The sequence below is a fragment of the Mya arenaria genome, chromosome 11, assembly GCF_026914265.1.
Source record: "Mya arenaria isolate MELC-2E11 chromosome 11, ASM2691426v1".
NCBI lineage: Eukaryota > Metazoa > Mollusca > Bivalvia > Myida > Myidae > Mya > Mya arenaria.
In genome coordinates, this window is record NC_069132.1 from 66,003,813 (window position 1) to 66,017,003 (window position 13,191).

Here is a 13,191-nt window from a genome sequence, read left to right on the forward strand (position 1 = left end):
TTGAAAACAAAATGGTGATTTTGTGTTCTATGTCTTTGGCGTTTGCCCATTGCCACTAAACCGGTTTTATGTTTAAACTTTTTGCTACTGAGCATGTTTCTGTAGCTTTTGCATAAATGTTGTCCTTGAACTGCAATTTATCATGTTAAATTTTGTCTCTACCAATAATAATAAGTAAAAGCGAAATTAGATTCTTGTTGAGTTTAATTTAACTCGGCTAGCACAAAGAAATATATCTATGTTCAAGGCAATCTACTGGATCAAACGCGGTTTTATTACATTACAATGCACATTGCTAGTACTGACTATTTAAGAATTATGAATTAATGCACTAGTGAAAGAATAAAATGTTGCCGATTGGTTGACACGTTCACTAGTGCTTCATGTTCCATAAAACATCAGTTCGATCACCTATTGAAGAACACTTTTACGAAAAGGTTTACCTTATATGCTATGCTACATAATTAAGATGTAACGACAGCTCTCATACATGAAAAGCATAAATCATTGAGCTACCATTCTAGAAACTTTTTGAAGTTCTCTCTCTGCCGGGACCTGAACTGCTTCAGCGTCAACTGTTGTTGCCTGTTGGTGGCAAAATGTTGCATCTGAGTGATGACTTGGTAAAAACTCAACTATATGGTCCAGCAGTGTTAGCACTTCCTTTTCAATATGACAGTTGGAACCCTGTGAAGGAATATATTATAATTATACTCATCATAAATATAACGGCAATACGTATTACGAAATATACTTGTCTGTATTACATCATGCTAACGTCGTACCATAAAATGTTTCATTGCACGGAATTTAAATGGCGTCATAAAATAATGAAAATCAAAATGTAGTGCAACATTCAATAACATATCTTCTAAATAAGTTTAACCCGTAAGGTCTTTTAAAAAGTCGTTAATTAAGGAGTTTGGCTCTTGTGTATTCTTCAAAGTCATTAATACAATTACAGTAGCAATTACCCTTTTCTTGTGGCATCAATTTTATTTCTCCCAGTAAGCACTTTGTTGAAGAAATGATTCAATTTGCATGTTTATTCTATATTACACTTATCACATTTCAGTACATGCGGACACAGGTTCTTGAACAGAACCTAAGATATTTGTCAAATGTGAATTTGCAAATAGAAATACACATACATAATTTACCTTCGAGTTTCTGTACAGGGTATGTATCTTTTCTTGCAAAATTACATCAACTGTTGATTTCAAGTGATGGAGGTCACAATAATGAAAACTGAAAACATATATGACATCCATTGTATTTTTAGTATCTATACATCGATACCAACATAAAATTACTACTCATCCTGAAAACTTAATTAGCAAGTACTTAAAGACGTATACTAATTATAGTATTGAAAGAAGTGAAATAGCTTTAAATTAAAAACATGGAAGTCGAAAAGTTCCTTACCACTTTGAGCCCACATATGCCCAATGTCCATCAAAAACAGCAACGATGTCCCTGAGTTTGGCTTCAAGGGTAGATAATTCATCTGTAGACTGAAAAGAATCATCTGGCTGTCTGAAAATGGCAATTGAATAATTATATGATAAAGATGAACGACATGAATATGTTTTCTATTCTTTACAAACATGGCTGACAGTGCCAAACAGATAGCTGCCAGGTTACGTGTAAGTTGCCATGGAAACCTTTCCCAGCATGTCTCACAGTGACTGAAACGGTCTCTCACTCTAGGGGCGCCCGGGGAGGTCAGGTGGTCAAGGATTATCTCCTGTTTAGAGAAAAGGAGAAAAAAATAATCACATGCACATCAAGTAAGGGAAGGTTTTTATGTTTTGTTACTTAAACTAGAGGATAATCAGCCAACCTAAATCCAAACAGCTCAAGACAAGTTTTCGGAACACTGCAATCATGTGTTTCTTACCAATATCTCATCTCCTATAACCATCCTCAGTCGGTTTTCTGACCAATCAGGGAGTAAAGGATCTAACATCTAAAAATAATAAGAAAAAGAAACAAACAATTTATTCATTAACTTTTGTTCAAACGTTGACAGAGTATTATGTTATACTAACATAGAGCCAAATGATATAAACTATGTTAACAACATTGTTAACGTCATCGTTGTTAACTTCCAAATCTTTACTGCTCTTGGGGTTTAATGGATACACCTGTGATCTGCCCTACTTTTAAACAATATTTGTTACAACTTTTTCATCCGTAATTGTTTATGTTCAATGATATGAGCACGTCATTAAAAATTTCACCTTTTACATGTCGTTCATACTGTTGATAACTTCAACAAAGTTCTAAACACTCGGCCAAATGTATGATTTAACACTTGCCAGAATCACACAGTGCCTCAATAGGGCGCACATGCATATGCTTAAAATTAATTATAATACGGAAGTTCTTCGCAAGTAGATATATTTAGAGGAACTGCTAAATTTGAAGTATGGCTGCATGCACATCACTGCCTTCTTCCAAATTCAGTATACAAACTACCAGTACACAGTATCGAGTTATAATACAAGTTAGTACTCACAATATGATAAGATGTTATTGTCTCTTACCTCATCAAATGTAGTGTACAATGTTGTTGCCTAGAAAAGAATGTAGAGTTTGTAAAAAAAAACTATGTGAAATATATAACCAATTGCTCATATGTTCCAAACAATCTGCATGCAACAACAACTTCTGTTCTCACACTTGTTTGCAGTAGCAAACACTAGCCGTAGACCTTGCTCTAGGTAGTAGAGAAGAAGAGCGCTACTTTCACCATACCTAAGATGAACATGATACAGTTTTATTTAAAACCTATATTTTTTCCAGTCATTAATTGCTTGATGTAAAATAAAATAGTATATCATTACTTTTACACGAACAATAAACATTGCACATTATCGCGATATTATGGTGTAATTAAGGAAAAAAAATAATTAATTGATCACAATTTTTTTTGGGGGGGGGAACAGTGACTACTGACTTAAAAATTATTTTGAAGAAGGTTCGACACCAAGCGCTTAAAATAAAAAAAAATACAAGGAGAGCAACTCCCATTCCACGTACCTTTCTTGCTTATATAAACTGGTGACTTTTGTCCAAAACATTCTTGTGTCCCAGGATGCAAAGTGGGTGTCTTTCAAAGCCTCAAGAAGGTCTTTGCTAGACAAAATATCAACCTCTGAAATACATCATTAAAACGTCTCAAATGTACAGGAGAGATGATGAATAAACCTTCAAATCATCAAATATTCTTAGTTTAAACTACAAAAAATTTGAAACAAGTAATTAAAGCATTACAATAATCGCGCTCGTTTGTACGAGGTCATAGGCGAGTGTGGTCATGCGTACTGGGGGAATCCGGAATACCCGGAGGAAACCACTATATTGTCCCATTAGAGTAAACCCTGACAAATCTTGGTGGGAAACGGTTGTGCTAACCACTGCGCAAACTGGACAATTCCATGTAAAACTAATTAATAAACACAAGTAGTTTTTAGTTTTGTGATATTCATTTAAAAGGCATAGTTTATTACAAAATGGCAGATAACAAAACATTTATTTCTTTAAACTAAAACATCATTTACATCTATAATTACATGCCTTTCGATTGTGAACAATTCAGGTTGTTAAAGTGGCAGACAGATCAAAAACATAATCACAAACTCAGAACAGCTAGCCATCACATTATTAAGTATTGTGTTACAAAGTCCCCTCATCTTGATCTACATGTATACCTGAGACTAGTTTTGTGTTACTTTTCACCCTCAACTTGGTCTACATGTATACCGAAGATGAGTTTTGTGTTAAAACGTCCCTTCAACTTGCTCCTAATGTATACCTACGATGAGTGTTTGTGTTACAAAGTTTCCTCACTTTGTTCTACATGTATACCCAAGACGAGTTTTGTGTTACAAAGACCCCCCACAACTTGCTCTACATGTATACCTAAGATGAGTTTTGTGTTACAAAGACCCACACAACTTGCTCTACATGTATACCTAAGATGAGTTTTGTGTTATAAAGTCCCCTGAACTTGATATACATGTATATCCCAGGTTTTGTTGTGTTACTAAATCCCCTATACTCTCTGTATAATTGCATGCCCAAAATGTATTTTGTGTTAAAAAGTCCCTTAAACTTGCTAGATACCTGTTATGAGTTTGGTGTGAGGAAAGACCACAGGTTTCCGGTGTAACATCAGCACTGGGACCGGCCTCTTTTTCAACACTCAACCTATGCTGGGTACCAGTAGTATCAGGAACCAAATACACCTGGAAACATACAAGTACGCTGAATCATTTTAATTGCCTTTCTTTTTTATTTATCTTGTACAATATTTCAATTTATACACGTAAAACGGTTAACTTTATTAGAGGGCTCAAATACACTCATTGAAAAACATGCTCTGCCTTAAAAAAGGGGTATGAAAACAAGAGCGTCCCAGGGCAAACCCAAACTTCGTCTGAGCTTTGAAAATAAGAAAGAGGTAAAACTCTAAAGCTACTGACGCTAAAAGTATGGCCTTGGTGAACATGTTCCTATTGCCTCTGGAGGACACATAACCAGCCGGAGTATACATATCTGGAAATAAGAACACATTTACTAACAGTAAATCTAAGTGATATTGGCTACTCGAAACTTTGAACATTTAGGTAACGTAAAAACAGCATTTGTATCAATGTATTTATTGACAATAGTTTTGACAATAAGTTATATTACTGTGCGGTGACATTTTATGGCATTCTTTTTGGTACTATCTGTAATTAATTGAGTAAAAAATTACCACATCTTCTCCAAGAATTTCCATTAGCTGCTCTGTTACAAGCAGATCTTTCATCATTGACGGAAACGGGGCTGGCCCTTTCAACATATACACCTGAAAGTAAGTACTAGTATATGAACCAATAGTCAAAATATACTTTTGACATCATACAATAAACATGAAGATTAGTGATAACAAATAAATTATAATGCAGCATTGACATTTTCCAATGAAACGGTTTAAAACAATGCTTAAGATTTCTTAAAAGTCACTGGACCGATCGTTCAAAATTTTATTAAAGTTAACTAATACATAAAGTCATTGTTGTTAACGCTCAAATATTTACTGATATGGATACTGCATGGACAGATTATAATATACTTTGTTTTAGCTGCGCTTGTTGTTTTTTTCTAAATATATGATTCATCATTAACCCTTTAATGATTTAAACAACAATGCCTTTGTAAGGTTAACAAAGTCTTGAATAATCGACCCATTGTTTAGTACATCTCATCTAATACTTTTATTGATAAATAATACTCAGAACGAATATTAAGTTTACTTATCAGCCTTACATCCCCGAGAGCTCTCTCAAGAACAGCTGAGGTGACCAGCAGGGCAGTGACTTCATCCACAGGGTTGTGAGTAAACATGTCACGCCATATTTCCGCCAGTACCTGACATGTCATTGTTTGATACAGATTCAATAGGAAAAAATACATTTTAAAAATACCTAGTTTTAGATAAGTATAGATTTTTTTGTAAAATCTTTGTAATTGTACAATTATTCAGCTTTTAAATAATACAAATCATTAACAATTTTTTATTACCTGGTTCCACAGTTCAAAATCTTAAAAATTTTCTCCCTCAAAAATAACTTATTATATGGGTGGGCTGAACAGTATGGGGATGCATTTTGAATTTAAAGTACTAGGGATTTGCTTCAATAACGATCTAAGTAGATTAACATCGTAAATAGAAATGATCTTTGTGTTACAGTTTCCTTAATTTTCATCACATTGAACAGCCCGTAGTATGTCATTTGTATATATATTAATATCATGTATTCCACAAGCACTATGTGTGTAATAGAATAGGCTTATATATGCCATTTTTGACAAAAGAGATTGAACATGAACATAATTAAAATAAGGAAATCATGAATAATACCATACTGTTGCCTTTTGTGACATTTATACAAATTTAAGAAAATAAAAGTTACGACTTTATGTAAGATCCTTGAATGAAACTGGCCCAAGGGCATTTGATACGTCCTTAATACTACAGTGCTCAGGGATCTTACCTGTTGTTTTCCAGTCCAGGAAACATATGGAAGGTAAGTATCAAGGAAGTTCTGTGGTCCAATCTCTTCCACATGATTTTCTACCGATGTAAGTATTGGAGCTAAACTGGTCACACAGGCTGGAAAGTATACACTTGGCTCATCCTCTGCGTTACCTGTATGTGATTATAACTGTACAACTCAGCGTGTAAGTTCGACACACAACGTAACATTGCAAACGTTTACAACTTATAACGTTTCTTTGATTAAGTAATCTTTCTTAAAGAACTTTAAGGTGAAAAATCAATGAAACGTTACAACAGTCATTTGTTAAAAAATGTGTATTGATCGGTCATTTATTAACCGATAACAATTAACCCCTCAAATCATGTTAATGCGCAGAATATAACCTAAAGAAAACTTATCAAAGCCTTATACAATACTCTGCTGGAGTTTATAGAGTTCACTCATTTTCTTTTGCCAATTCAAACTTATTTTATTTCAAGTCTGATTTCCAATAGTGTTATTAATTACTGAATATAGAAAAATTGACCGTATTCTGTATTTATTACCCGGAAGCCTATGACAGATATACTGCCAGTCTAGAAATCCTTCTTTCAGTACATTATCATCGCATTCTTCAGTGACATCTATCTGGCTATATGGCTATCTGTGTGATCAGATTGTTGACATAACTCGACAAGCATGTCTCCACAACCGGCAATGTGAGAGAGATTCCATCCATGAGATGTTCTTCAACATCCAATCTCACTATATAAGTACTCCATCTTCATTGCCTGCATGAAAGTATTAGAGGATATGATTTTATATCTCATATTGTAAATGACTAATACATATACTCACAGACCTATAAACCATGGTTGATAAATAATACATTTGAACAACTGAAATATTTTGAGCCCGTTTAAATGAAACAAAATTGTTAAATGAACAATTATAAAGTAATCAACACCACACTGTAGTCTAAAAGAATAGACATGTTTTACGGGATTGTTCTAATCCCTAACGTCGAGAAGGATTTGCCATATCAAAAATCGTAATAACAATTAAAAGTACTATTATTTGGACTAGATTACACAGTGTCTACAGAGCATTCTTCAGTGAAATCTTAGAAGAATCCCGTATTGAACGTCAATCATTTTAGACTAATGTATAAAACTGTTTATTAATACGCAGCTACAAGTTACTAACTACATTTTAAGTGTTTAAGAAACATCCTTATTAAATGGCAAAACATTTCATTAAGTTATATGTTCAAAATAATATTGAATTTGTTCCACTTTAGAGTTGTTTTTTTACTTAAAATCAATGTCAGTTTTGTAATAACGGGAGGTAACACCTCGTTACACGCTTACAGTCCACTTTTTTGTACGTGGCGTAGTTACACCCCCTTGACATTACAGCGAAATAAATGACATCTATTGGGTTGTCAGAAAACAGAGAATGAGGGAGAGGGAGAGGAGGGGGCAAAGGAGAGGGAGTTAAAATGAAAATAAATATTGAAATTATACTTTGCCTTACAGTTACTATCAAAAACAAAAGAATGAACCTGAAGGTGTGGTCATTCTTAAGCTCGTTCTTAGCTTTACCCGATCATTATTACATGAAAGTCAGTTTTAACCTATTTGTTTGTTTTTGCTTTTATTACTGTTGCGTTAATAAAGATAATGCATGCCTTATGCTAATTAAAATCGAAAATGTCCAAGTTGAATGGAACTGATGTAGAGCCTTAACTTGTTTCTTCTTTTTTCGTAGTTAATACAATAGTACGAACGTACGTCACGAGCAGATGATTCCACGTGCTTTATGAAAATGTCAACAAACCAGGTATTATTCGATTTTTTACACTAATTCCCGACTCAATTCCTTAAAAACCAACAGTGCAACGAACAACGCAATATTCATTATATGCACGATGAGGGTTCATTTCTGAATGTAACTCTTCGTATTTATAAGTCTGAAAATCGATTGAGATATTTTTCTAGATCGGGCTCCCTGAGGACGGAATGATATTTCTTTTGGTTTAAGTCAACTGAAACGATATTTTTATGTATTTGAGCCGGCACAATCTCGCAAAAATCCCTATGACTCTTGCGAAATGGTTGATTAACGCCCAAGATCTGTTTAAACCAGTTCGATTGCCTAAATGGATTCCGCGCTGACGTACGGTACCCGGCGTACGTCATTATAAACATCTATCAAAGTATATTATGGGTCGTGTAAACAATGGAAGTGGGGATAAATCAATATGCTTTTTATCTGATGAGTTCGTTTTATTTGCATGATTAATCTGTTTTGAATTTTAAGTAAATAAAGGTATAGTCTTATTATAATTGAATCGAAAAAGGAACTTCATTTGATATATTTTTTTTTTATCTATAATATTTAGTTGTCCGGTGCAACTGTGGTTTTCGGATTTTAGGAAACGATAACATCAAATTTATTGGTGTTTCTTTCTCTGATATATGGGTGTTAAACATTTTCAGCTTAAGGTGCCGTAAACATACGGACAATGAAATTTAAGCACGGACTTGTAGAATATTTCGGTCGCATGACTGTCATGTCCGTCGGCTAGTAAGAACTTTCAGGATTTCGCCACGACTGTTAAAGCTGCTTTCTCATAGATTGATATTTCTTTTAGTTTTTGTCTAAGGATCGGCTGATTTTGATATCATTGCCTTCAACTCCAATATATAAGATAACTCACAATGGAACACATCTCAATGATTTGGAAATATGCCGACAAAATCATGTTTCATGTATTTCTGGTTCTGTTTTTATGGTTTGTAAGTTTGTATGTGGTCGGTTTTTGGGGATTGTATGTGAGTGTGTTGTCTGATTGTGGTGTTTGTATGTCGTCTGAATATCGTGCATTCGGTCATTGTTAAACTTATTTTTTTTCGAATACTCGAGTAGTGAAATAGTATTCGGGTACTCGGACAATCGATGAAGTACTCAGGTACTCGTTGCCATCCCTATTTACTACTGATCCTGTCCCTGTTGTTTTCAGTGCTAGCAGACACGATGCAAGTTGTTATATTTTATTTGTAGTTTTTGTGGAATGTCAATTTAGTCTTCATTATTATGAACGTGAAAGTAAAGGTATAGTTTTGAAAGCCGTTGTTCTATGTGAATTTTTTTCCTGTATCATATCTGTTTTGAATAAGAATGTAGGAAAATCATGTTAGTGACTTTGTATTGTGAATACATTGAATACTGTAATTTAACACGAGAATACTGCTCTTTATTTGAAGTTGACTAAGACTTGGTTACACTGTATAAACTATATGGACTGCTCTACTCATGGATGAAGATGGGTTTAGAATTTAAACCCGATCTATCCACATGCGCAGAAAGACCTGTCCACAAGAAAAATAATTATTTCCGTGTCAGCATTCCTTTGCAAAGATTAACGCAAACAAATTCTAAAAAGTTTTGTATCTTTCCCTATTTATTCTGGTTTCTAACATAAAATAAAACACATATATTCAAACTAAGATTTACATGTACTTATATTTGTGGTTAAAAGGAAAATGAGAAATAAAATTTGAAAATAGAAGACTCGGGTTCTAACCTAAAAACTGATGTAGTATCCTAATTGCATGCCACATGGAGACATTGTCTCTGTCATGAAATCAAAATGGTTTGTTGTAGCACATCCAAGCCAGGTCCCGTCAGATCTGAAGTTCATATCATTGGTCAACCATGTTCAAGGCGGTGTCAATGTGTCTATCAGCTTTGTAAAAACTGATGAAGTAGCCTGGCTGCGTGCCAGATTGACGCATTACATCTGTCATAGATTTCCATTGAGATGTTGTAGCACATCCAAGCTAAGTCCTGCCTGTTCTGAAGTTCATAACAGTGACCCAGCATGTTGAAGGCTGTGTCAATATGGCCATGTTCTGTCTCCATTGTGTCCATTGTGTACTCGTGTAGGTTATGAAGGGCTATTTGTGCTATCCAGGGTTGGTGTAGTTCCCTGGAGTTGAGATGCTGTAAGTAGTACAGGAATGGGATACAATCAGTGACTACATTGTACTTCCACTTCGCTGTACCTAGTTTGTCTTCACCTTCTATACCCCTGAGCATTTCAAATGCAAGATGTTGGGGAAAACAGTTCATTTCTTCTCTTGTGAAGGTTATACAAATCATTATGTATTTCTTCAGCATTTCTGTATTTGAGGTGGTGATCAACTTATTCTCAAACTCGGTGCTTGGTTCTTGGCAGGCCCTTTCATAATGTCCACAGGACTGGCACAATTCTAGTTGTTCCAGCAGCCCTTCACAGTAACTCAGTACTTCTGCAGCTCTCTCATAGTGCCCTCTGCAGTACAACATGGAGGCAAACTTCAACACACTGAACATAAGGTCTGAATCCAGTGAAAGCTGGTACCAGTTAAAGATATCCTGTGTGATTGTTTGACCCAAGTCGATGCACCTTGAAGCAAGGATGGAGGCAAGGGTGCTGCATAGGAATGGGGTCAGCCGAGAAACTACATCCTGTTCTAGGTCACTTCGGGTATCTGACATACTCTGTAGAACAAACAAATGACTTTTAATGTCATCACCTGAATTATCAGTTATCAATCTATCTAAAACAAGCGTAAGGTCACGTATTTCTTCTTACAATAGTTTCTGTAGAACAACACTACAGGTCTGGGTTCTTGTGCTCACACTCTGCCGTGATACATTCTCAAAACCTGAGCATTTAAGCAATCTCAAACCAATATTGTCCATATGAGTATGGAACAAACACTGCAGTTTTGTGTTGACGAGATGTGAAATCATGCTGCACAGTTTTGGAAGCTCCCAAAAGTTCAACTTTCCCACAAACAGATTAACGCCAGGGATTGTAAAGTGGGGACAGTGTTTCCGTTTAACCCATCTTTTTATTGTTTTTAAAAGTAGACATACACATTTCAAAATATTGTCTTCCCTCCATATATCTCAGCTGGATAGTTTTCTATTGTAAACATCATTGCAGTTTTAATATGAAAAGTGCTAAATCTGTCTCCGTACAAAGGCTTGAATATATTTTTTCTTATTATTTTGGTGAGTGTATATGTTTTCACCTGAACATGGCTAAAGTCGAACATTAGAAATCGTCCCATCAGTGTAGTTGAAAATCTCCACTGCCATTTTGAATAAGGGTAACTGGGTAACTTTGAAGGAACCATTAATGCTTTAGACCTACACATAGAATGCTTAGTTGGGCTCTCAGTATATCCCTGTGGCACTAGGAAGACTCCAACATCCCTGGCCCTGGCTAGTGTGTCAGGTCTTGGCCAGTGCCCAGGGCGTGGTCTGTGGAACATAAACTGGCATTCCTGGGGTAGCTGGCCACAATGGTGTGCGCGGACATTGTCAAACATTTCATCATGTGACATTGATGGGCCATGTCGAATTATTTCACCTGACTCACTAAAGCGCTGCACAATGTCCTGTACTTCCAGCGATGTATTAGTCAGTATAACTCTCCCCTCCCCATCTAGCGCATCATCAGGGCTCTCTGTTTGTACTGCTGCTAGTGGGCAGTCACTTCTCAGTCTCTGCAAGTAGCAGTGTTGAGGAGGAGTGAGCTCATCCTTTAACACCAGAAGATTTGCATTTCCATATTGCCAGTTATTCCAGTCAAGGATTACCTCATCATTCTTAATACACTCGAAGTGGTCAGTATCAGATGCCATCCCAGTTGCTGCTGTGGCCTCACTCTGACTGCCAAATATGTATTTAGTTACATTCACATCACTGAACCAGTGACCAACATTTTCGATAGTCTCCATCATGAAATGTGTTCTCCTCCTCCTGGCAATCATCCATCTGCTGACCCCGATATCCCCCATCACCCGAGACAACCGTAGGGAAAACAGTCTCTCGCTCTCCTTATCACTATCCATAGTTAAGTTTATTATCCTAAGAATTGTTGTGGGGGGAGGGGGTTAATGAGTTTTACGCAATCAAGTTGTTTGTGGTACTTCTCCTTAGTACAATTATATACCTCTTGTCAATTAATGTTTACTCTCGAAATCCAAACTTCCATGTTTAAGTTATTCCGATCGGAATCATAAGGTACTTGTTATTATGACTGTCAAAATATAAATGGTGAAATCGATCTATACAAATTTAAAGTGGTATTATATTGATCTGTATTCAGCGAAATTTCCCCAATGAATATTTGTATGCATTTAATACTTAAGAGTTTAGTCAATGATTTATTATTTTCGTTTTACCAGTTAAAACACTTATTGGTTCAATTATTTTAATAGTTTTACGCTGTAAGATTAATACTCTCTAATATATTATATTGAAGTAGATTTTTAAATGATTTAAGTCTCACCTTCGACTGAAAGGGAGATAAACTGTATTTGTCATTATTATTCTCTAGTTGTTCTTCTTATTATTATTCTATGTCTTCAGCCAAATTTACTAACTAAAGTTAGGCCAATAGCAAGAGTTATAACTCATTCAGAGATATCCCCGTTATTCATTTTTATCATGTACATTTTGTCCTGGCACTTACTCTAAAAGTACTCAAAACTTAAAACATAGATAGATATAATTATACCTTTAGGACACTTTATTGCAGAGTTATCTCTTTTGTTTATATATTTTAAATTGCAAACTTAGTCCAGCCACTTACTCAAAACTACTTGAAACTTGATTAAGTAAGATAACTCTATTTTGAATATTATGCTAATATTGGCCTCCACTATTCAACTTAGAAATTCTGGTTTAAGCTTTGCATTTAAGCACACATAGGTAAATATCTCAGCAACGACTTCATGTATTGAATTGCAACATTTTAAAATGATAATCAAACATCCAACCTACTTTAATAACCAAGTTAGATAAAAAAAAAAGAGAGCATAAAATGCAAAGTATGGTTCTTATTAAATAACTGAGAAATTTTTGTTCAAGATTTGCATGTATCTATATTTAAGACAATCATTCAGCAATTACATCATGTTTTTCATTGAAGTTTTGTACAAGTAACTATCCAACCTATTTGATGAAATTAAATTACTTCCTGAGGCCGAACTGTAAGGTTCGCTTCGTCGGATCATTTCATTTTATAGTTTTTCATAGAGCCAATATATATTTGTTAATCATACTTTTAAGCAGTCTGGCGAGTTGTTTTACAAAT